At 35.2% G+C, this 24,364-nt stretch overlaps 1 long non-coding RNA gene across 3 annotated transcripts in view; it reads left to right on the top strand.

Annotated features, from left to right (window-relative positions):
- LOC144321004 (uncharacterized) overlaps nucleotides 1-24,364 on the top strand; it is a 126,305-nt gene that overhangs the window by 15,211 nt on the left and 86,730 nt on the right. For 2 of the 3 annotated variants that reach the window (XR_013386678.1, XR_013386677.1), the window contains exons 3-4: nucleotides 11,704-11,986; nucleotides 13,793-13,901. This is a non-coding gene — a long non-coding RNA (uncharacterized LOC144321004). Of the gene's footprint in view, nucleotides 1-11,703; nucleotides 11,987-13,792; nucleotides 13,902-18,773; nucleotides 20,284-24,364 lie in introns of those variants that run through there. The other variant, XR_013386676.1, reaches the window with a different exon arrangement.

The following is a 24,364-nucleotide window of genomic DNA, read 5'->3' as shown; positions in this document are numbered from 1 at the left end:
CAACAGAAACTTGGTAAACCAGAAGAGAGTGGCATAATATAATCAAAGTGTGGAATAGGAAAAAATCTGCAGCCAGGAACAATCTTCTTCACATTAAATTGCTAATCCTCTATTTGTTTTTTTTTTTTTTTGGTTTTGACTTAAAAACCAGCAATTTCATGAGGTTCAAGCTTTATATGTCTTAACACTTAGCAGGCTACCTGTTGCTGAACACAAATGCTAGACAATTAGACATCTTAGGGTCTCTTTATTAAGCATACTTCTGTGAGTGAACACAATCAAATAGAGCATCCAGGAGAATTGGCACAAACTGCACTGTCTCTCTGGACCTCCTTTGTTAATGATGTACAAATGTATTTTTAGTAAAATGACCCATTATATAACTATTATTTATTTAAGTGACATTACCTGCTAAATGGCACATCTATGTCACAAAACACGGTACAAGAATGACAGGTGGAATGTTTAAAAGTAATTAGTGCTAGGATTTATGCAACTATTTTCCCTTAAATCAGGTGGTTTCATTTGAAGTGAGGACATGCCTTGTGATCCTGATGCTCCTTCTCCTTTTATATTCCCTTATTTAACCCAGAGTGGAAGCTCCCATGTAGTCTACTTCTCATGGGAAAATTGTGGAAACACACATGATCTAGAGTAGACAGCCTAAATGATCATTCTTAAGCTTCCTCGGGTACTGGAAGAATGAGTATTGACCTAAAGGTAGTCATAGCCTTAGAGAATACAATGCAGTTGATTCCCTAGAAATACAAAAGATTTCAAGACTGTGAATAGAATGGCTTAGTTTAGTAATTATATAAGAGAAGGGTTGGCAAACTTTGGCCCTTGGGCCAAATCCAACTCACTACTTGTTTTTGTAAATAACATTTTATTGGAACACAACCCTTCTGATTTATTTGCATTTTGCCTATAGCTGCTTTCTCACTAAAACAGTGGAGTGGAGTAGTTGCCATGGAGATCATATTGCTGCAAACCCAAAAGTGTTTACTATTTGTGTCTTTACAGAAAAAAGTTTGCCAACTCCTGTTGTGGGATATATGCTTTTCTTTGTTAAAATTTTAGAAATTATAGGTTCAAAACGAGAAATATATAGTGATGTAGTAGATTGTATTAGAGCATGCAACTAGTTGGCAACATTATTCCATTTTGCCTTCTCCAACATAAAGTAATGGTATCACCACCATGAGAGTTAACTTCTGTTTAAGTTCGAGCTTCAAGAGGAAAGCATAGTTTGTTGAATATGAAATTACTTATGTCGGAATGCTTATGAACTGATCCAAGATGTGGGTCTGGGATACTGAATCACTAAACCTTCCCTTATTTGGTCATTCATTTCTTCAGAGTAAGTTGATATAAAACCACAAAGAAAACTCAGCGACGGGGTTTAGATGCTCAACTGGGATCTCTATGAGTCCCCATTGCTTCCTTTGATGAGCTGTGAGATTTGCTCCAGTCTGACTGAAAGAATAATGAAACAAAACTCACCCATTATTCTAAAGGTTATGGGCCTCTGCCTCATATCAAGATGTTTCCCCATGTATTGTGAAGAAATGAAGTGTGGAGCACCACAGGAAGCCCACTCAGGTCCAATCCTGTGTGCAACAGGTGGTCACAGATTTAAATGGGACTCTGGGTCCTCTCAGGTCACATCTGTGCTTCTGAACACATCTTTGAATTTAGTAATTCAAAGTTTTTCCCCAATAGATTTAAGAAAGTTGTCATTAACTGGGCAAAAATTGCATGTTTCTCCTCTTTAGTTGTGATTGGAGTTGCATTTTCCACACGACTGTCAGATCTCTGTTTCCTTCTTGGATGCCATTTCTCAGCCCTTGTGCTTTTTCTGTGTCCAAGTGAGTTATTTACCCCTTAACTGTAATTAGACAAGCACCTGCCAATACATTACTCACAGCTTCTGTTATATTATAGCCTTTGGAACATCCTGTCATCATTTATAGCTGGTTCTTATTTCTGGATACACACATCACTAGAAACACACACACACACACACACACACACACATACACTACCAGTTATATCTACTTATCATCTGTAATCATCTGTGGTCCCTTTTTCACTGTGGATTTAATTTTTTTTCTTAAGGCATTTGTTATTCATATTGTATTCTCCTGGTAATGTTGGCAGTCTGTTTGGCTTAGAGGTGAGTATCTTTGTGCCACCTTTTCCCAACAGTGCATGGAGAAGTCATGAACTAATACTAATTTTCTGCACAACTAATTTTTTCCATTATCCTAGACCTAAATTGACCCATTTCCAAGGTTCCTTACAGTTAAACAATGATTATTAAATCAGCAAACCAAGTTAAAGGAACCTCTAATCTGTACGCAGAAAAAGAGAATTCTTTGGTAGGAGTTATTTTATGTTTGTTGAATTTTTCTGCTTTAATAATACAATATACTTGCTACTTCTAGTTCTCCAGAATATAGCTCAGAAATTCACTACTGATCTGTAGGAGAAAAAGGAAAAGTGTGAACTCTGAATCAAATAAGAGAGCCGTATCAAAAAATCCAGCTGAGTTTTTGTTGGTTGCAAAGCCATAGAATAATTGCCACCAAAATAATGAAAAGGTCAGAACATGTTATAATAAATGAAGTGAGTTTGTGCCTGTTGCCAACATCTCTCACTTTAATTGGCATTTGCTTTTAAAGAAATACTGTGACATTTACACTTCAATTATATATAATAAGAATACTAACCAAGTTTCAAAACAAACAAAAGAGCTGAAAAATTAAAATTCTACATTTGGAACAGAAACAAGAATAACAAAAGGTTTACATTTAAAAATCAAATCTAAGTTATACCCATACACTCAAAAGTACTGGATTCACCATTGACCCAAGCATCTGAGTCCTGCAGCCTAAGTTATTAGAAGGTTTTTATTAACTGAACCAATAATTTCTAATCGATATATTTAGTTTTATGTCGATATGGACAATGTGGAACTTAAATTTCTTATATGCACTGCGTTTGGTGCTAGATTAATTTTTAGAAGGTAGAATTCACGTTGCTCATTTGTACAACAAATCTTCAATGGCTTAGCATCACCTGTTGAAAAAAATTTCCACTCCTTCAAATTAACCTTTAACCTGCTCCAAATGGTGGACTTAACTAACCAGACTTATTGCTTATTTATTCCCTGTACAAATTTAATTATTTTTAAATAATTGACTTAATGTCTGTCAGATTGAGAACTGCTTCCTATCTCTGGGCCAGAATACAGTTGGGTCATTTATACTCAGTGTGATGCATTTTCATCACTAGGAAAAAAGTACAGAAGCCAATTTAAAAATTTCATTCCTTTTATACCTTTATTAAATGCAGTGCCACATATTACAATGGTTGTTTCCAAGTGAACCTCACTCACCAGGCATTAATTTCAGCAATTTTTCCTGAAAACTGCAAGAACTTACAAGGTACTACCTGGCTGAGTGGAGCTTGGAAGGGGGAAGATCCACTTTATATATATACGAAACTTCTTGCAAAATTCTTTTTCTGCTTCCATATCTTTCTTTAGATAACTGTTTCCATTAAAATTACCTGTTAAAAACAGGTACATAAGTCTATTAAAAAGCTCATATAATATTCCAAGGGCAAGAGACATAAAAATGTATCCCCAATTGCTAATCTAGTTTACAGTTTTGTTCCTACTCAGGCATATATTTCTCATTCTAGCAGTTAGTTAATATACTAGGTAAGTATAAGTTTATAGTTTTTGGCAAAAAGGCTCCTTTTTTGAATTTATTTTTTATTGGTGTTCAATTTGCCAACATACAGAATAACACCCAGTGCTCATCCCATCAAGTGCCCCCCTCAGTGCCTGTCACCCAGTCACCTCCACCCCCCGCCCACCTCCCTTTCTACCACCCCTTGTTCATTTCCCAGAGTTAGGAGTCTCTCATGTTCTGTCTCCCTTTCTGATATTTCCCACTCATTTTTTCTCCTTTCCCCTTTATTCCCTTTACTATTTTTTATGTTCCCCAAATGAATGAGACCATATAATGTTTGTCCTTCTCCGATTGACTTATTTCACTCAGCATATTACCCTCCAGTTCCATCGACGTCGAAGCAAATGGTGGGTATTTGTCGTTTCTAATGGCTGAGTAATATTCCATTGTATATACATACAACATCTTCTTTATCCATTCATCTTTCGATGGACACCGAGGCTCCTTCCCAGTTTGGCTATTGTGGACATGCAAAAAGGCTCCTAAACCACATATAATTCGAAACTTTTACCTTAAAAATAAGAAAAATATTATAATTAAATAGCTACACCCCTAATATAAATAGTTTTCCCAAAATGAAGTTCTAATTGAAATTCTTATCTTTGCAACATGTGGACTGAAAAAATGCAGACATCTTTTTCTGCTATAAACACAGATATGCTTGATAAAATAAGAGAGCAACAAAACAAAACAAAACAATACAGCCATCCAGGAAACAAAAGAAGAGAATGCAAAGAAGATGTAACAGAAAAAAAGAACAGAATTTATAGAAGTAAGGTCAGGAACCAATAATATAATGAACAAAGGGTATATTTTCCCTAAATATAAGAGCTCAACCAGAAACATGAGTTATGTGTTTGGACCTTCAGAATTACACAATAACCTTGCTTAACTAAGATTTGGAATTACTGTCTTCTTCATTGAACAATATGAGAAAAATGTTGCTCTTAGCCATTGAATCTGTAAGACTTTGCTTTAGTTTCTGGATGCAAAAAAGGAAAAAAATGTCATGAGAACAAACTAAGTTTGCACACATATATGTCTATTTTAAAATTATATAATTCTAAGAGATTAGAAATTCCAAGCTAAGAAATTCTTGTAAAAATGACACAAGATTGGAAAAATGTACAAGACTTCTACATAGGAATACAGTTAGAACTCATGGTTCATGAGGAACTCCTAGGGGAAAACAAAAACTCAAGAAAAAGAAGTGAGTTCAGAATCAAAGAAAAAAAAAATCATAAAGAAATAACCTACACCAAGGAAAGCCAATAGGTACAATGCAAAATGTAGTACAAGTTAAATTGATATTATAGGAGATCTGGAGGATAATTAAGAATAATTTCAAAAATTAAAAAAAAAGTTGGAAGAAAGTGGAAAAATAGGAAAGTTATTTAAAATATATGAGAACACTTTAAAAAATATAGTCTTTGATATGAAATCAGTAAAAGCGTTAAAAATTAAGATTAGACGTAGCTGGATATACTATTGATGAAAGTTAAATAAATTATGTATGTGGGAGTATACATTTGCAGAATTTTTTTAACATTAAAAGATTTGGAAGACACACATTAAAGAGTGACTGCATATTCCTCAACTTATTTCAAATAGAGGAACCCAATAGAAATAGCAAGTATAACATTTAAAGAATAATTTTTAACTAATAAAACAGTTTAATTTAATTTAATTTAATTTAATTTTATTTATTTATGATAGGCACACAGTGAGAGAGAGAGAGGCAGAGACACAGGCAGAGGGAGAAGCAGGCTCCATGCAGGGAGCCCAACGTGGGATTCGATCCCGAGTCTCCAGGATCGTGCCCTGGGCCAAAGGCAGGCGCTAAACCGCTGCGCCACCCAGGGATCCCGATAAAACAGTTTAGATATCATAAAAGACATGAGTGTTCAGATTAAAGTATCATACCAAGTACAAAGCAGGATAAATAACAGTAATTCACTTTTTACACTAGCCATGTGGAAATGTAGAACACAAAATCAGTAAAAATAGTTAAATAATTGAAAAAGGAAAAGTTTATCTATTAAAAGCAAACAAACATCTCATGAATTTGAATGAAAGGAAAAGTCTCATCAAAAATAATAGAGGCCAGGGGCACCTGGGTGGCTCAGTCAGTTAAGCATCTGCCTTCAGCTCAGATCATGATTTTAGGGTCCTAGGTTGAGGCCCACTTTTAGTTCGCTGATCAGCGGGGGCCTGCTTCTCCCTGTCCCACTGTTTGTGTGCTTTCTCTTTCTCTCTCTCTCTCTCATAAATTAAATAAATAAATAAATAAATAAATAAATAAATAAATTCTTTAAAAAAAAAATAATAGAGGCCAGAAAATAATGGAAAGTATTTTTAAGTCCTGAGAATGTATATGCTTTTGTACCCAGTTGAAATCTTGTTGCGTTGCTATTTGAATTTAAATTAAAAAAAAAACCAATAAAGTAAAATCTTATTGTGAATACAAAATAAAAACAAATTAGAAAAAAATTCTGAATTTCTCATTTATTATTATATTAAAAGCATGGAAGGATTGTAATGCAAACAGTAATTTTGAGAAAAATTTTGGAAACTATTGAGGTAACTCTAAGTAAGCATTGATGATAACACTAATAATAATGTTTACACTGGAAAGTCAAACTTGGTAACTCAAATTGTAAACAAATTAACAATTAAGAAAGATGAGTCAGAGTTGAATATATTAAATCAATTTATAATTCTCACATTATTGTTTAGGTGGGGAGAAGAGATATTAAATAAATGTTTTCTTTATTAAAAATTTAAATACAATTAATAAAATATAAACTATATGCATAATACCTTGTAAGGGCATAAGTAAAACTTGAGTAATTCAATTAATACTATTAAGGAAAATAAAATATATTCATATACAAACATATATACTTAACATATATATGAACATTGGAACATATGAACATATACATATATAACTATATAGTCATATATAGATATAAATCAAAGAAAAGCATGGACAATGTAAAATACTAAATATAAAGGTAGGAAAATATACAAATTTGTCAATAAGGACAATAAACAACACTTTTTTTTCCATGCCATTTCGAAGACAAAACTTCTCAAATTGAGGAAAATAACAAAAGATCTATGTAAACCTAAAAGAGAAAGATTAAGGAAAAGATAGGAAATTATTGAATATTTATTGAGTAATAACTAAGGCAGATATTGTATTAATATTAATTTTTGACAAAACAGATCTTGAGGAAAGATAATAACTCTGGTAAAGGAGTTCATTAATTAAGGAGAAAGAAATGATTCAACATAAAATACGAAAGTCTAAATATGTTTTTATCCAAAATATAGACCAAAATGTATGTAAGACAGAAAATAATTACAAAAATAATTTTCCAAGTACACAATCACAGGGTCAGATTTTCTTTTCTTTTTTTTTTTTTTAATAGGGTCAGATTTTCCAACAATTTTCTCAAAAATTGATAACATCTAGGAAAAACAGCTTCATTGAGTCGATGAGTACAGAATCTCATGTTCAATATGAAAGGAATGCATTTTTCCTTTATTTTTAAGTCAATCATGAAAAATGGCCACAGAACAATTTCAACAAATGCCAGTGAATCAATATCCTATAGGTCATATTCTCTAGTTAGGAGGTAGTAAATTTAGAAATCAATAATATAAACAATTCTCCAATAAGATGGTAAAAGAGAGAATATTTGTTAGTAATTTCTACATCAAAAAATAATTATGAAAATTACAAAGTAAGTACATATAAGTCCATATAACAATGTAAACATTAAATATTTAGCCACAGCTAAATAATACTTATTGGGGGACACCTGGGGGGCTCGGGGGTTAAGTATCTGCCTTCAGCTCAGGTTGTGATCCTGGGGTCTTGGGATTGAGTCCCGCATCAGGCTCCCCACAGGGATTCTGTCTCTCTCTCTGCCTATGTTTCTGCCTTTCTCTCTGTGTCTCTCATGAATAAATAAAATATAAAATAAATAAAATAAAATAAAATAAACAAAATAAAAAAAGTAATAAAATAAACAAAATAAAATATATTTTGTTTAAATAATACTTATTGGAACATTTACAGCTATAAAACATTTCTTAGGAAAAATATTTAAAATTAATGAGTTTAGTTTTAATAAAAGAGGTTAGCAGAAAAATAATGGTGTAAATTTAATTAAATAAAGTCTGAAAACATTTTATTCTAAAGGCCAGGTATTAAATATTTTAGACTTTGTGGCTCATACAGTCTCTATTACAGCTATTCAGTTCTGCCATTGTACAAAGGAGTCATAGACAATACATGTACTACCTGGGACTTTAAAACTGCTCTATCAAAGAACAGAAAAATCCAACAGGCCAAAAATCTGTAAGGACATAGCTAAATTTAGTAATAACAACACTCAACTGGATATAATGCACACTATAGACTGTTTCATCCTAGAACAGTAGAATACACATCCCTTTCAAGGAAACAGGGGACATTCACCAAGAAATACCACATTCTGGACCATAAAAGACATCTTAACAAATTAAAAGAGAGAGAGAGAGAGAGAGAGAGAATCATACAATGTGTACCCTCAGACCACGATGGAATTAAATAGAAATTATATCATAAAGATAACTGGAAAATCCCAAAACTTGTGGAGATTAAACAACATACTTCTAAATATCCTATGGGTCAGGAAAGAAATCTCAAGAGAAATTGCAAAATATTTTGCAAAATAAAACTTAAAACACAACCTAGCAAAATCTATGCAATATAGCAAAAACAGCACTTAGAGGGAAATTTATAGCATTGAATGCAAATATTAGAACAGAAGAAGTATCTAAAATAAATAATCTAAGTTTTCACCTTAAGAAACTAGAAAAAAATCAAGTTAAATCCAAAGTAAACAAAAGAAAAGAGATTAAAAAATAATTAAAATAGAAATCAATAAAATTTTAAACAGGAAATCAAAAAAGAAAGTCAATAAAACCAGAATATGGGTATTTGAAATGTTCAATAAAATTGATAAGCCTTTGGCCAGGTTAACTAAGAAAAAAGAGAAAACACTAATTACTAATATCAGAAGTAAAAGAGGACATCACAATAAATCCTATAAACATTAAAGGCCAAAAAGAGTGCATCATCAACAACTCTATGCCCACAAACTTGATAACCTAAATGAAACAAACCACTTTCCTGAAAGACACAATTTGCCTAAATTCACACAAAAAGAAATAGACAATGTGAATATGTCTGTATCAATTAAATTTAATTAATAACTAATGATCTTCTGACACAGAAAGCACCAACCAATAGTAGATAGGCTCATTATTGACTGCTACCAAATGTTTAAGGAAAAAAAAAAAAAAACTACCAATTCTCTACACTTTTGCAGAAGATAGAGCAGAGAAAACATTTCCTAATTTAAAATTCTATGTAGCCAGCATTAAACTGGTATCCATTAATACCAAACCAGAAAAAGACATTACAAGAAAAAAAAGCTACAGATGGATCTCTCTCATGAACATACATGTGAAAGTCTTCAACAAAATATTAGTAAGTTGAATCCATGACCAGATGGAATTTATTCCAGGTGTGTAAGGCTAGTCCAGTATTAAAAAGCAATTAATGTAATTCATTGCATCAACTTACTAAAAAAGAAAAATCACATGATCATATAAATAAATGCAAAAAAAAAAAAAAGCACCTAACAAAATCTAACGTTGACTTGGGAAAAAACCTCTCAGGAATCTAGGGATAAAGAATACTTCTTCAATTTGATGAACATCTAGAAAAAACCCACTTCATATTAAACTTAATGGTGAGAAACTAGATGCTTTCCCAATAAGATTAGGTAGAAAGCAGAAAAGTCCCCTCTCACCATGTTTTTCTCAACATTGTACTGGAAGTTCTAACTAATACAATAAGACAAGAAAATGAAATAAAGAGCATAAAGACTGGGAAATAAGAAATAAAAGTTCCTTTATTTGTTTATAGACCACATGAGTATCTGTAGAGAAAATCCCCAAGAACCAAAACAGGAAAAAAAAAAAACAAAAAAAAAAAAAACAAAACAAAAAGAACCTCCTGGAACTAATAAGTAGTCATATTAAGTTTGTAAGATACACAACTAATGTACAAAAGTGAATTGTTTTACCATATAGCAGCAATGAACAAATGGAATTTGAAATTAAGAACACAATGCTATTTACATTAGTGTTCCCTCAAATGAAGTTGCTTTCTTATATACGATGTAAAAAGAATGAGAATATAATCCACAGGCTGGAAGAAAATATTTGCAGGAGACACATCTGACAAAGTACTATGATGCAAAATACACCAAAAAAAAAAAAAAAAAAGAAAAAAGAAACACTAAAACAAAAAATAAATCACAAAACCAACCCTCTTAAAACTCAATAAGAAAACAAACCTCATCAAAATATAGGACAAAGATCTCAACGTTCACCTTATCATAGAGTTTATGAAGATGTCAAATACTCATATGAAAATATAGTCAACATCATATTTCATCAGGGAAATGCAAATGAAAACATATGCCACTACACACCTTTTAAATGGCCCAAACCGGAATTGTGGATGATGCCACATGCTCACAAAGTTGCAGAGCGAGAGGAACTCTCCTTGTTGGTGGGAATGCAAAATGGAGCAGCCACCATGGAAGACAGTGTGGCAATTTCTTACAAAACCTAACATAGTCTTACCAGAGGACTCAGCAGTTGTACTCCTAGGTATTGATACAAGCATAAATTCTTAACTGGTACAAGTATAAATAGTATGAGATGATACAGGATATATTGTATTTATACAAATATAAATAGTTAATTTATACAAGTATAAATAGTATAAGTTTATACATAAAACATTTGTCCAAACATAATGGGGTTAAAAATTTATATCCACACAAAAAACCTGCATATGTATGTTTATAGCAGTTTTATTCATAATTTCCAAAACTTGGAAGCCACCAACTTGTCTTTCAGTAGGTGAATGAATAAATTAAACTGTTGTGTTCATCCAGGCAATGAAATGTTAAACGGTGTGAGAAGAAATGAGCTGTCACGCCATGAAAAGACACAGAGGAAACCTAGTGCATATTACTGAACAAAAGAAGCCTGTCTGAAAGGGCCACATACCCTATGATTTCCAAAACATGGCATTCTGGAAAAGGCAAAACTGTGCAGATATTAGAAAGATCAATAGTTTCCAGAGGTGGAATGGGGGGTGAATAGGTGGAGCACAGAATATTCTCACAGAGGTGAAAAGATCATACTAAAATATCATAGTGATGGAAATATGTCATTGTACATTTTCCCAAATCCATAGAATGTACAAGACCAAGAGTGAACTTTGCTGTGAATGATGGAGTTTGAACAATTATGGTGTGTTGGTGTAAGCTCATCAATTGTAAAACATGTACGCCCTGGTCAGAGCCATTGGTAATGAGCAAGGCTGCTCATGACTGGGGGCAGAAGGTACATGGGAAGTCTCTGCACCTTCCCTTTAGTTTCCTGTGAACCCAAGACTGCTCTACTGCTCAAAACACACCACACAAACACACACACACACACACCCCTCAGTCTTTAAAAAAAAAAAAAAAAGGCAAACACTGCCTTAGCTAGAGTCAATCATGTGTGCGCCCTGTGCTTGATTCTGGTTTACGCAGAAGCACAGGAAGCCCTTTTCGGCCTCTGTCTAGAGCCATTTACTTCTCTAACTACGCCTTATTTGTACAGGATGATATTAAGTTTCATGTGGCTAATACTATCATTATCAATAGCAAAGTATCAATGACAAGAAAAAATAGTACATGCTTGGAAACTAAAAATGGTTTGTTGCTTGATGATTCAAAATGATGGAGATTTTCATTGAATCTCATTGAATTTTTGTTCAATGCCAGATGGAGAATCTCATTGAATTTTTGTTTCCCAGGAACTTTGGTCCAATTGAAATAATTCCATCATGTGAAAGACAGAGGGAAAAAGGGACATAGAAGGCCGCCCATGAAGAGTATGCATTATTCAAAAGGTGTTCTTTTTCGCTGGATATAAATAAGGTCACTGATACCGATTCTAGGGTTTATGCTATGGAATTTCCAACAGCGACTCGTCATGAAGGCCGGGTATTGAAGCAAATAGAGGAATGAAATCCAATTCAGGCCATGTGAGTGGATGGCCTTCTTTGAAAACTATTGCTACTGATGACAGAATTTGAGGTAAGATCGTGATCTGCCTCCTCAGGACTGCTAGCTGATGAATGAAATGGGTGGTTCTTAGTTTTTTGTGTTTTTTTTTTTTTTTTTTTGGTAGGCTTTTAACTAAATAGGTAGTTTGCCGCCATTAAGACATACACAGGTTTTCTTGCTCTCAGGCCAGACTTTGGTGCTGCTCATAAAACTATCACATTTTTAATGTAGGACATATAAAGGGTCACATGTCAAGGGTGACACATGACTATGTGTACCTTTAATCATCATCCTGATCCCATTTCCCTGTCTATCTTCAGACACATTCACTGAATATTTCTCAAAATGAGAGAACGTGATGTCATGTTACAGGTGTTTCCAGTGAGTTCTTCTGTTAGGTACCGGGAGGAATGGATGGGGATGAGACAGTGATTTTTATGTCTATATGAGAGAAGGAATGTTTTGTTTCTACCCAATGTTGTTAGAGTGTAAATTAATGTGTCAATCAAAATTTTATTTCCTAACTGGGAGAACAAGAAAAAAAATCAACTTGCGTGTCTTCTCAAGCACTTTTCTTTTGATTGCCCTCCTTGTCCTGGCACTTGTCAAAATTTGGTTCAGAGCAAATACCGGTTTGCATCTGTTCAGTATTATCACTGTCCCTCCCAGCCACACACAAGCACAGTATGTAGGCTTGAGCATGTTAATGTGACAATTATCCACAGTACATATTTTCTTCCCTTTGCTTTCCTTCTGCCAAATATTTTGGGGGTGCTTCTTGTATGTCCAATGGTGTCTAGGTGGATACTTCCTCTGCTCTGGAAACAGGCAGTTAAGCCCCTAAAACTGACCTCTTGCTTGGGCACCAAATAAGCCACAGGAGAGTGATCTAGTCTCCTGCCTAGTGGCTACTGAGAAACCTGTTTAACTCATGGATATTCTCCAGGTTTTATCCACTAACAACTGTTTTGGGGACACTAAATCCTGGTTCCTGAGCACATCATCCCTCAAGTCACCACACGGAGGCACCAGCCCCCTCTGCCTGTATATAAAGCCATGGAAATGTTCATGAGATTCATCTTCTCTCCAGCTTTCCTATCTTAATTCACTCTTAAAGCTCATGTCAATTTTACTGATCACCTCTTCTACTTCTATTGTGCATACTTATATTTTTTCAGGCTCATTCTCTTTAATCTTTTTTTAAAGGTTTTATTAATTTATTGACAGAGAGAGAGCACAAGCTGGGAGGAAGGACAGAGGTAGAGGGAGAAGCAGGCTCCCCGCTGAGCAGGGAACCCAATGTGGGACTCAATCCCAGAGCCTTGGGATCATGACCCGAGCCAAAGTCAGATGCTTAACCAACTGAGCCACCCAGTTCTCCTTCATGCTTCTTAATCGAAAATGTAATTACAGTTACTCAATTTCTTAGCATTATGCAAATTTCATAAATGCTATAATCAAAAGAGGAAATTCATGTCATAATACTTCTTTATCTTAAATTTCAAAGGCTGAGGAAAACTTACAGTGCACTATCCCAGTGACCTCTGTGATTTTATATAGGGAGAAACCAAAGCCCCTCAGTTTTGAGGTGAAAACTAAGATTAATCCATGTATCTTCACGCCAAGTGCAATTCTCTCTGTAAGACTTTGATTTAGCTACCTACGTGAACTTCACTCCTTATTTTTAACAAATAAAAGCACTATATTAGGCACTGAAGTGGGTAACATCAAGCAAAGAAAACCACATGGCTTCTTCCCTCAGGGCACTGACAGTCTGGTGGCATAGACAGACAATAACCCAAAATTACCTAAACCAATGTAAAATTATAATTACAGTCACTGTCCAGAAGTGTAAATACAGCCCATGACGAGAGATTCTACTAGGAGAATTTGACCCCATGAGTTAGATTGGAGAGAGCTGCTCCGAAGAAATCAACTGTAAAAGGTAAGGTGAATCAACTAGGTGAATAGGATGGGAGAAATATTTATGGCAGGGGAAATAATCTGCACTGAAGGACCAGGCAGAAAGACTAGAGTCGAGGATGGTGGAAAAAAGGCAAAAAGCAGGCAAATGTAGTTGGTGACACAAGGAGAAATGACGCCACGCTGACCTGTAGGACAAGTCGAGGAAGTTTACTTTGTCCCAAAGGCAAAAGGAGACCATGGTGTGGCAGGTCTCCGCACATCATAGGCAGTGTCACTCCAGGTCAACCCCAGGTTCCCGCACCTGAACCAACCTCTTCAGACTCCTCCTTCCTTCTTATTCCTCTCAAGGTCTATTCTCAGCAGCCTCCAGAAGGATTGATTTAAACTCAGGTCAGATCCAGTTACTTGTCTGCCCACAGCCAATTACTAACATCCTGTCTTTCCCAGAATAGCATCCAAAGTCCATCTGTTGACCTTAAGTCCCTCCTGCCCCCCCATGACTGTGTTCACAGCTACCTCTCTAAGCTCCTCTTCTAACCCTCTTCCCCCTGATTCTCATGGTTATGACTACGAAGGCCTGTGATTGTTCCAGAACTCGGCAAGCACAATCCTGCCTAGGTGCTTTGGCCCCTCCTGTCCTCTGGACTGGCCTTTTCCTGGGTACACACGTGACTCACTCTCTCAAGTACACAGGTCTGTCCAGACACACACTCAGGAGTTCTTCCCTGACCTCCCCTTATAAAACAGGTACCACTGTCTCCCATCACTCTCCACCACCATCCTCAGCCTTATTTCTTTTTATTACTGCTACCTGACCTAGTATATCTGTTTGTTTCTTTGCTTTGGTCAGTCTGCTCCCACTACAATGACAGTTCTTGGAGACTTGTAGTCTGCTTGTTCACTGTTTTATCTCTAGTGGGTGGAAAAGTATCTGGCACATAGTAGGTACTCCATAAATATTTGTTGAATTAATGACTAACTAAAAGGATAAATCAATGAAAGACCGCAAAATATTCATTACCACGGTATTTCCAGCCATTAGGCAGGTTCCATTTTTTCCTCCTGAATGAGAATGTTCCCTTGTATGCAGACAACATGGAGATAGATTCCAATCCTCAGTCGAGGGATATCTCATGTACTGCTTCTTCTTGAAAACTTCCTCTCAATATTTGTGATCATTTTCTTTAAATTTTCAATAAGCCTGATTATCATTTTTTTTAAGGTTTTATTTATTTATTCATGAGAGACACACAGAGAGGCAGAGACATGGACAAAGGGAGAAGCAGGCTCCTTACAGGGAGCCCAATGCAGGACTCAATTCCTGGACTGGGGATCACACCCTGAGCAGAAGGCAGATGCTCAACTACTGAGCCACCCAGGCATCCCAAGCCTGATCATCTTAACCAATAATTTATCTATGATTACCCATGGTCTTTTGTTATTTCTGAGTAGTTTTCTTTTTTTTTTTAATAAAGATTTTATTTATTTTTGAGAGAGAGACAGAGAGAGAGAGAAAGAGAACAAGCAGAGAGAGGGGCAGAGAGAGGAGTGAACTCCTCACTGAGCAGGGAGCCCAATGTGGGACTGGATTCCAGGACCCTGGGATCATGACCTGAGTTGAGGTGCCCATCCTTCTCTCAGTAGTTTTGATCTGCTGAACACAAGTATTAGTAATTTGACAATATTTGCTCAAATTATGCTTCCTTTCTTTTTTTTTTTTTAATGGTTTTAATTATTTATTCATGAGAGACAGAGAGAGAGAGGCAGAGACACAGGCAGAGGGAGAGAGGGAGAAGCAGGCTCCTTGTGGGGAGCCATTGCAGGACCAATCCCAGGACCCTGGGATTATGCGCTGAGCCAAAGGCAGATGTTCAACCACTGAGCCACCCAGGTGCCCCCCTTCCTTTTCTATCATGCATGGTTGTCAATGTAATGCTATTTAGCAAGAGGTAAATACACACTTGTCACTTGCTTGTGATAAATACTACCTATCATTTTTAAGTAGAAGCAGGAAACAGCAATTTGTCAAAAAAGTAGTATTCAATTTTAGTCGAGATATAAGTGTGATGGAATAGCAGGAGACATGGAAAGGTAAGCTGGATGTTTTATTTTATTTTATTTTTTTTAAGATTTCATTTATTTATTCATGAAAGAATGAGAGAGAGAGAGAGAGAGAGAGACAGAGACACAGGCCTAGGGAGAAGCAGGCTCCATGCAGAGAGTCTGACATGGGACTCAATCCCGGGTCTCCAGGATCATGCCCTGAGCTGAAGGCAGCACTAAACTACTGAGCCACCCGGGCTGCCAGGATGTTTCAATATTATGTTGAAAAATGTATAATTTTTCTCTATAGGAATGAGGAGACATTGGGTATTTCGAATCAATGGAACAGTGTGGAAGTACTAATCTTTAGAGGAATAACCCCCACAGTACTGTTTAGGCTAATTGGTTACAATACAAAGAGAAGCTGGTTGGTTCAAAGGCCATCAAAGTTGGTCATCCTGAACCAGACCACCGGCCTAGAAACAGAAAGAAAGGAGTCATATTTTTTGATATTCCTCACTTTTATTGAAGCATATACTAACTGGGATGGATCTGTACCATGCTAGCTGTTAAGATTATAAAGATGAGCTTTGAGTTTCATTGACATACCATTAAAATCACTTCATTATCTATACTTTTTCTTCCAGTCCAACAATCCCAGTTCCTATTTACAATGTCATGATGCATATTCATTAAGACTAACAAAAGTAATTTACATAGCATTTTGCAATTTAAAAATAGCCCTCATGTGCATTATGTTATTTGATCTCACAAGAATGCTGGAAAATAAGCTCAGTGGGAAATTCCCTTCAGTTTTCAATAAGAAAACTGTAGGTCAGATCTGTTAACTAGCCCAAGGTTACAGAGACAGCTGCTGGTAGATTCAGAATTGAACCCATATATTAAAGTTCCAAACACAATATGGTTTTCCTTAGAATTTTGCTTCACATATTCTTCTAAAGTTCATGAGAAAGTATTTTTTTTATCTACTGATTCCATTCGGTTGTCTTCTCCAGAACCTATGGTTTATTGTCTAATTCCATTAACTATTTTGTTATTGGTTTTATAAGAGATATCAAAAATGCTGAGTTATATTATTTTTGTGATATAATTGCCAGGTTGTAAATACCAAAATTAAAAACAACAACAACAACAAAACTAGGCTTTCTCTTACCAGGTCAAAGCTTCTGTTTCTGATCTTTTATTTAAAAACTAAGTAAGAGATTTTAAAGACATACATTCCATAAATAAAATTATATCGTCTGTCAGTTTAAAATTTTAAAGTGAAAATGGAAACTCTCTTTAATTTAAATTTGTGTGAACATTAATTTTTTTGTTCAAATACATTCTCATAATATGAAAAGCTAACAAATGAATTAGATGGAATAGTAAATTGTCAAATTCTATCGGAAAACATTAAACTAGAAGCTATACCTCTCGTAATTTTTGTTCTGTGAGGTATAATATTGACTGATTTAGCAGAGAAACAAATCAAACTATGAATATAAACTGTCATGAATTTCAGATGTTTGTGAAAGTAGACATCAGCTCATTAAGACAGGTTTTATTCATTCATTTGTTTGTTTGTTTTTTAAAGAAAGATCATACTTAACACCTGTACCTTGGTTTCTAAATCACATTTTCTTTTAAAAGATTTTATTTATTCATGAGAGACTCAGAGAGAGAGGCAGAGACAGAGACCAAGGGAGAAGCAGGCTCCCAGTGGGCAGCCTGATGTGGGACTGGATCCCAGGATCCCAGGATCATGACCTGAGCCAAAGACAGATGCTCAACCACTGAGCCACCCAGGTACCCCCAAAATAGTATTTTCCAATAAAAGAAACTGGGGCTTTATGGAGAAATGACTGATTTTAGGGCTGAGGCTGGAAACATACAAAATAAGCCTCAGGAATCTTGCAGTCACAGAAAATAAGGAAGTATTCAAGGAAACAAAAGGTTGGAGACATATGAAAGGCAGATAGGAACCTGATAGAGCTCCCTATGGGCAAAGCTAGAATAATTTGAGCAACAAAGGAAATAATGTGGTATTTTAATGTAACCCAGTTATAAAATAAGCATAATGAGACCACACTGATACAAATCAATAAATCAATGGAAGAAGATGCAAAACTTAAGTTAACCTTTTCCTTAGTCCTCTAGATTATAGCTCTATGCAACACAAATGAAAAATTAGGAAGGAATGGAAGTAGGCACACTATTCTAAACTGCTAATGAAAACATAATTGAGGGCGAAGGTAGGAACACCAGGGTCCATTCACATCGGATAATGAACACTTACATGTACCTAAAAGACTCTGTCAGAGAACTGGAAAATTCAGATTGGAGAAGGTCCAACAGATGCCTAACATGAATTAATGATTATTAGGTATAACAGCCTTATTTTAGAAGATGAAGATTAGGAAGAGAAGCTTCTCATTGTCACACAAACAGTAAGGAGAAGTGAAGACACTCCATCAGATTAGATGCTTTCAAATGCTGAATGGATCTCATGCTTTTCAGAGATAAACAGAAAACAAGAGCTGCATTAGGTCTTCAAAATGATAGTGAGCAAAAAAAGGAAAACAAGTACAATTCCAACTGATTCCACCAAAGCAGGTCTCTCTAAAAACCTATCACTGAAAGTGATTTGCTACAGGATTCAGATGAAACTTTAAGGAGATTTATATGCCTGATATCATGAAAAATGATGGAATAGGATATGATCACATAGATTGAAGAGATTATAAAGAGATAAAAAGGAGTCGAAATTAGATATGTTTTGAAGAAATTAAGAAAGAATAGAAGGGAAGTTAGAAAAGAGTAACAGACATATTATTTTCACCCACAGTAGCGGAAGACAGAAGTAAAAGAGAAAAAACTGTTATCATCAAATTCAAGAAAAATTTGGGCTCCCCCTGAAAGTGAGCAAAATCAGGGATTAAATAACCAGAAATATAATGGAACATCAGTAAAACAGTTGGAAGAGAAACATCCTTCAAAAATATACTGAGAATACCTTTTGTTTCTGAGCTGATGTGAAGCTTTAATGTGCAGATTAAAAAACTCATATAGCATCATCAAACATAATACAACAATAACATCATCAATCTATGGCCTGGAGAATTATTTGAATTTTAAGGGAAAATTTAAAAATTATTCTTTCAAGCATCTAGTCAGTATAGGCATAATACAAATGAACCATATTCAGAGTGATTAAGCACAAAAAGTGCATAAGCAGGGAATCTACAGAAGATGATGAATTTACAAATCTTGCTGTTTGGATGATGAAGATGAATCTACAGAATTGGGGAAGACAGAGGCTAAATATAGACCATACACAGGTACTCATGTAGAAGGGTCCAGATGATTTAGCCCTACTTCTATTGATAAAATAATGTTGAGGCTTGAAGCAAATCATTTAAGTCTTCTTGTCTCTACTTTCTTCATTTGTGAACATTGCACATCTTAGTGATGTCAAAGTACTAATTAGTATTTTAAAGTCCCACACACATGCTGACTCTTTTCTCTTTTCCAGGATATTGTTTTCAGGAAAGTTCTGTGATCATGAGTTACCTAGCCTGTCACCCTTACTCAAAACCATCATTCCTAAGACTGTAGACCTTTCTATCTCATTGTCACTTTTCCAGTTCAGGCAAGAGTAATTCCATTTATCTCATTTGTATTCAAATGACAGTACACAAAATAAAAGCTATGAAATGTTCTTGATTTTTTTTTTCAAATGGGTTTTGCTTCTACAAAGTCTTTAAAATAGCTTCTCTAAGTTGAAACTGTGTGATGCAATTCATTGACTTCATCTATGTTTGCCTCCTGCTTCACCACTAGCACATTCCCAGCCTGGTGTTTTCTGAATGCCATGACAAGATTAAAAAAAAAAAAAATGTTTGCTATTTTCATGCCTGTGTTCATCTGATGTTGAAAGACTCCTTTCAAAAAAGACTTTATAATAAATCAATTTGAGGAACATACGTCCATTCTTGTATAATTGCTGCAGAGAAAAGCAAATCAAACAAACAGAAAAGCATGAGAATTCAATTCATACCATTCCAACGCATAGTTTTTTTGTTCTACGCAAAGATAATAAGAAATCTAGGTTGTTGAATGAGGTTCCATAGTTGCTATATGAGCAGTTCTTGATGAAAACTCCACAAATTTTAAGATCTTCAGAGAATCAAATGGGGGGATTGAGAAAAAAGGAACATGCCATTTTCTGAAATGATTTCAAGTATGTATAAATGACTTATATAAATGAAGAATTCAAAAGCATTTAGAGGTAATCAGAGAATTGCCTGATGATGCTTTTTTTCTACATGTCTTTATTAAGCTCTGGAACCCATGCTAATTAGGATTAGTTTGATTTTATGTATTTATAATATTAATAATAAATATTTTGTTAAATGTTTTTCTGTTGCCAGTTATTTTTAAGTGTTTACATATATTAACTCATTTAATAATTGCATTAACACTATGAAGTAGGTGCTCTTACTATCATAACTTTTTTTACAGAGTTTCTATAAATTAATCATGCCCAGCCCCATAAGGTTAGTACATGGTTAAGCCTGAAGGTTAAAACTGAGTAGTCTGGCTCTAGAGTGTTATTAACACAACATTTCACTGCCTTCCTGTAATATAATGGAAACGCCAAATAAGGTTTTAATTTCCCAACTCCATTTTCCTTATTAATTTCATTGGAAACTTGAAGACTGAATGCCAAAATATCTAGTTTTATAAATCTAGTTATTGCTAGCATCTTGAGAATTTAACTTCATTATTTGATCCTTATCTTTCAATATGAGACTCCACTGACCTTTTAAAGCAAAAGCCTCAGGTTTTCCATAATTCCAAGAGACTGGACTATATGACATTGTTTCAGTTCCTATTGTAACTTAGAGAAAAACCTCACAAATTTTAGATTCTTTGAAATATAGAAGACTACTTTCAAATTCCTCTTGTAGGAACCCATTTGGATGGCTTCAATCCTGATAGGATCAGGACATCTATGAAAGGAAAAATGGTGGTAACTATTATAACTAAAGAGAAATGAGGAGGGAGCTTCTGCTGGCAACTTAACCCATTATTGCCATTAAGCTCACCCTGGTGTTACTGCATCCAATAGCGACTGTATGCTGCATTAAAATTTGGTGTTGCTGCTGTAATCACACACTATGGGTGACTTTTAGGCATTTTAGTTGAGGTAATTGCATTCACTATATTGAGGCACCCTTTCAGATTCCTTATTTGTTGGTGATTACTGGTCTGGGGCTAGTCATCAGGCTTTCAGAAGAGCAGTTTATATTAACCTGACATGACTGCTAAGTAACCCAGACTCCACTTTGTATTACACAGACAATGACCTTCCATGAATCAACCAGGAACTAACTATGGGTCTGTGTAACACATTTGTGAGAGCTGATTCCCGTGTTTCTCAAACACCTTTTTTTCAGAGGATGCATGGGAAGTCATTCCTCATCTCTGTTTTGATGCAAATTAAAAGTGATTGAAAGAAAAAACAGAATATTTCTGAACAGGCAATGATCAAGAAGACTTTCAGAATCAATGAGCTGCACCAATTCCTGAACCTAATGCCATTCGACTTCAGATGGTTGATCTATCTGAAAGTATGTGGGTTCCTTCTGGGCCTACAGTATTCTACTGAATATCAGCATTCTCTTCTCTACCCTACTTCCTAGGCCACTGAATGAATAGGTAGAAACAATTTCCTTCCAAAGCTTTTAAAGAACATTTTTATTTTGTCTTATTTGAGAGAGAGAGATGAGAGAGAGAGAGAGAGAGAGAACATGAGCCGGAGGGGACAGCTAGAAGGAGAGGGAGAGAGAGAGAATCTTATACAAGCTCTATGCCTAGCTTGGAACCTGATGCAGGCCTTGATCTCACAACCCCGCGATCATGACCTGAGCTGAAATCAAGAGTCAGACACAACTGACTGAGCCACCCAGGTGCCCCAAAGAGCATGTTGAAATAAGACTTACCAAAAATAAAAACAAACTTTATTCAAAATATACACATCAGGTAAAATGTTAACTGTATATTAGTTGAGGGCTTACATTGTAGATGTTTTTAGTTTTTAAATTTTTTCTTTAATTTTTATCAACACTTCCTAATTTATTTTTTTTATGATTTTATTTATTTGTTCATGAGAGAGAGAGAGAGAGAGAGAGAGACAGAGACACAAGCAGAGGGAGAAGCAGGCTCCATGCAGGGAGCCTGACGTGGGACTCAATCCCGGGACACTAGGATCACACGCTGGGCCAAAGGCAGGTGCTAAACCGCTGAGCTACCCAGAGATCCCAACACTTCCTAATTTAAATCAAGCTCCATTTATATGAAAGTGACTAAAAATACAAAAATATTTTTTACAAGGGAATAAAGGGTGAATGTGGCCAGAGCATCATTTTTTGAAGAAAAAAAATAAAATGTACAAGTTTATCATTTGTAATAATGAAAGTAGCAATAAAGCTACAAGCTAAACAGCATGGAGAAGAACCCCCTGGAATCTCCATGTGGATGTTATCTGCTTAAAGAGGCAAAGAAAATGGCCATTTATAGCTTGTGAAATGTATTACAGCATGTTGGCCATATGCTGTTTGTTAAAATTCAAATTATGAGATTCATTAGAAAGCCAGAAGTAACGATGAAGGAAACAGAACCCTAGATAAACAGCAGTCTGACAGATAATTATCACTGCATAACACTTAGCATTTCTTTTATACTTCCCTCTCTCCCACCAGTTCTATTCCTTGACTATTCTGAACTCTGTGTCTAAACGTTCTCCATAGAAGGTAAAAAAAAAAAAAAAAAATTGGGATGATTATCTCATATTTAGGATCGAAAGATAATGATTTCTCCATTTGGCCAAATAGAGGTCGGGGTCCTATGAATACCTATGAGGCAGCTATAGCTCTGTGCTAGGCCTAGATTCCTAAATGCAACAAATCTTTATTGGTGGTTGCTAATTTCTCACTGGGAGGGCAGGACTGGCAGGATTAGAGTCAATATGATTAATTTTCAGACTTTGCTCAGCTCTTTTTAAGATCTTGGGTTGTATTATCCGGTATAGTAGCCGCCAGCCATGTGTAACTATTTATACTTAAGTCAATTAAAGTGAAATAAAATTAAAATTCAGGTCCACCATCACACTAACCATATGTAAAGTGTTCAGATACAGATACACAACATAACCACCACTGCGGTAAAGTCTGTTGGACCGGTTTGGTCTTGGAGACAAACTGGTGTATATTCAGAGATGCTTCTTATTTGCAGGAGACTTTTTGTTTTGTTTTGTTTTAATTTACTTCAGAAAGACTCCGGAAACCCATGACTAACTATGTAAGACTTCTTCTAAAGCAGCTCTTGACCTTCTTTTTCTAAGTCAATAATCTTCCTCTATTCTTAGGATGATTTCTTTTATTAAAGAGATTACATTGTCACTTATAGATTCACTTACATGCCCTATAGCCCTTTAGGCTGTCTAAATTAATGCCATCGCAGAGAATAAGATGCTACTGCAAATAACATTGCCACATTCACATTGCAATATAGGTTAAAAGAAAACAATGTCTAATAGCTGGTAATGTGAGCTATTGGTACAGGTTGTCATCCGGAATCAAGTTATTTTGTGTCCTTAAACTACTCCCTTTTTCTTCTCATCTTATTTCAGGATCAAGCTTTAAAGGCTTGACTGAGCCAAGACAGCATCATTCAAATATGCCTAGATTCAGTTTTGGTGTTTGTTCTATATATTTATTTATTTTTAAAAATTTAATTCCAGTGTAGATAACATACAGTGTTATATTAGTTTTAGGTGTACAGTATAGGGACTCAACATTTCTGTATACTACTTAGTGCTCAAAAGATATTTGCACTCTTGGTGTCTGTTTTTGAATGTAAGATACACTAATTATTTAAGAGCTAACAGGGAATTTTATTTATTCACCTGTGTATTCATTATGCTTTGTAATGGAACAAATAATCACCTTGGTACTTAAAGTCTGTCCTTTCCCTATGCCCTAGTCAATTAAGGTTGCATTTTGAGCACATTATTCCAGACCCACTGTCAATTCTAGATTACACTCCAGGTTTGTGTGCAGGTGTGTGCATGTAAGTGAAGGATAGGGTCGCCGTGGTTCTTCCTCGGACCAGTAAAATTGTGATGATTATAATTAACCTGCTACTGTATTTCACAACTATCTGATAATGTCTTGGGAATGCAGAATCACGGTTGGCCAAATTCTCTTTAACCTCCTTTGACTAGCTTATAAACGACAGAAGTAGAATAATAATGGACTCATAATTATCTCATTGCATTGTTCTAACTCTCCCACTTCATACTTACCAGCCCAGGTATCATGTAAGAAGCTGGAAATACAGGACTGAGTGATGCACACACTTTTATTCTTTTCA

The sequence above is a fragment of the Canis aureus genome, chromosome 9, assembly GCF_053574225.1.
Source record: "Canis aureus isolate CA01 chromosome 9, VMU_Caureus_v.1.0, whole genome shotgun sequence".
In the NCBI taxonomy this organism is placed as follows: Eukaryota; Metazoa; Chordata; class Mammalia; order Carnivora; family Canidae; genus Canis; species Canis aureus.
This window is presented reverse-complemented; position numbering and strand designations above follow the sequence as displayed.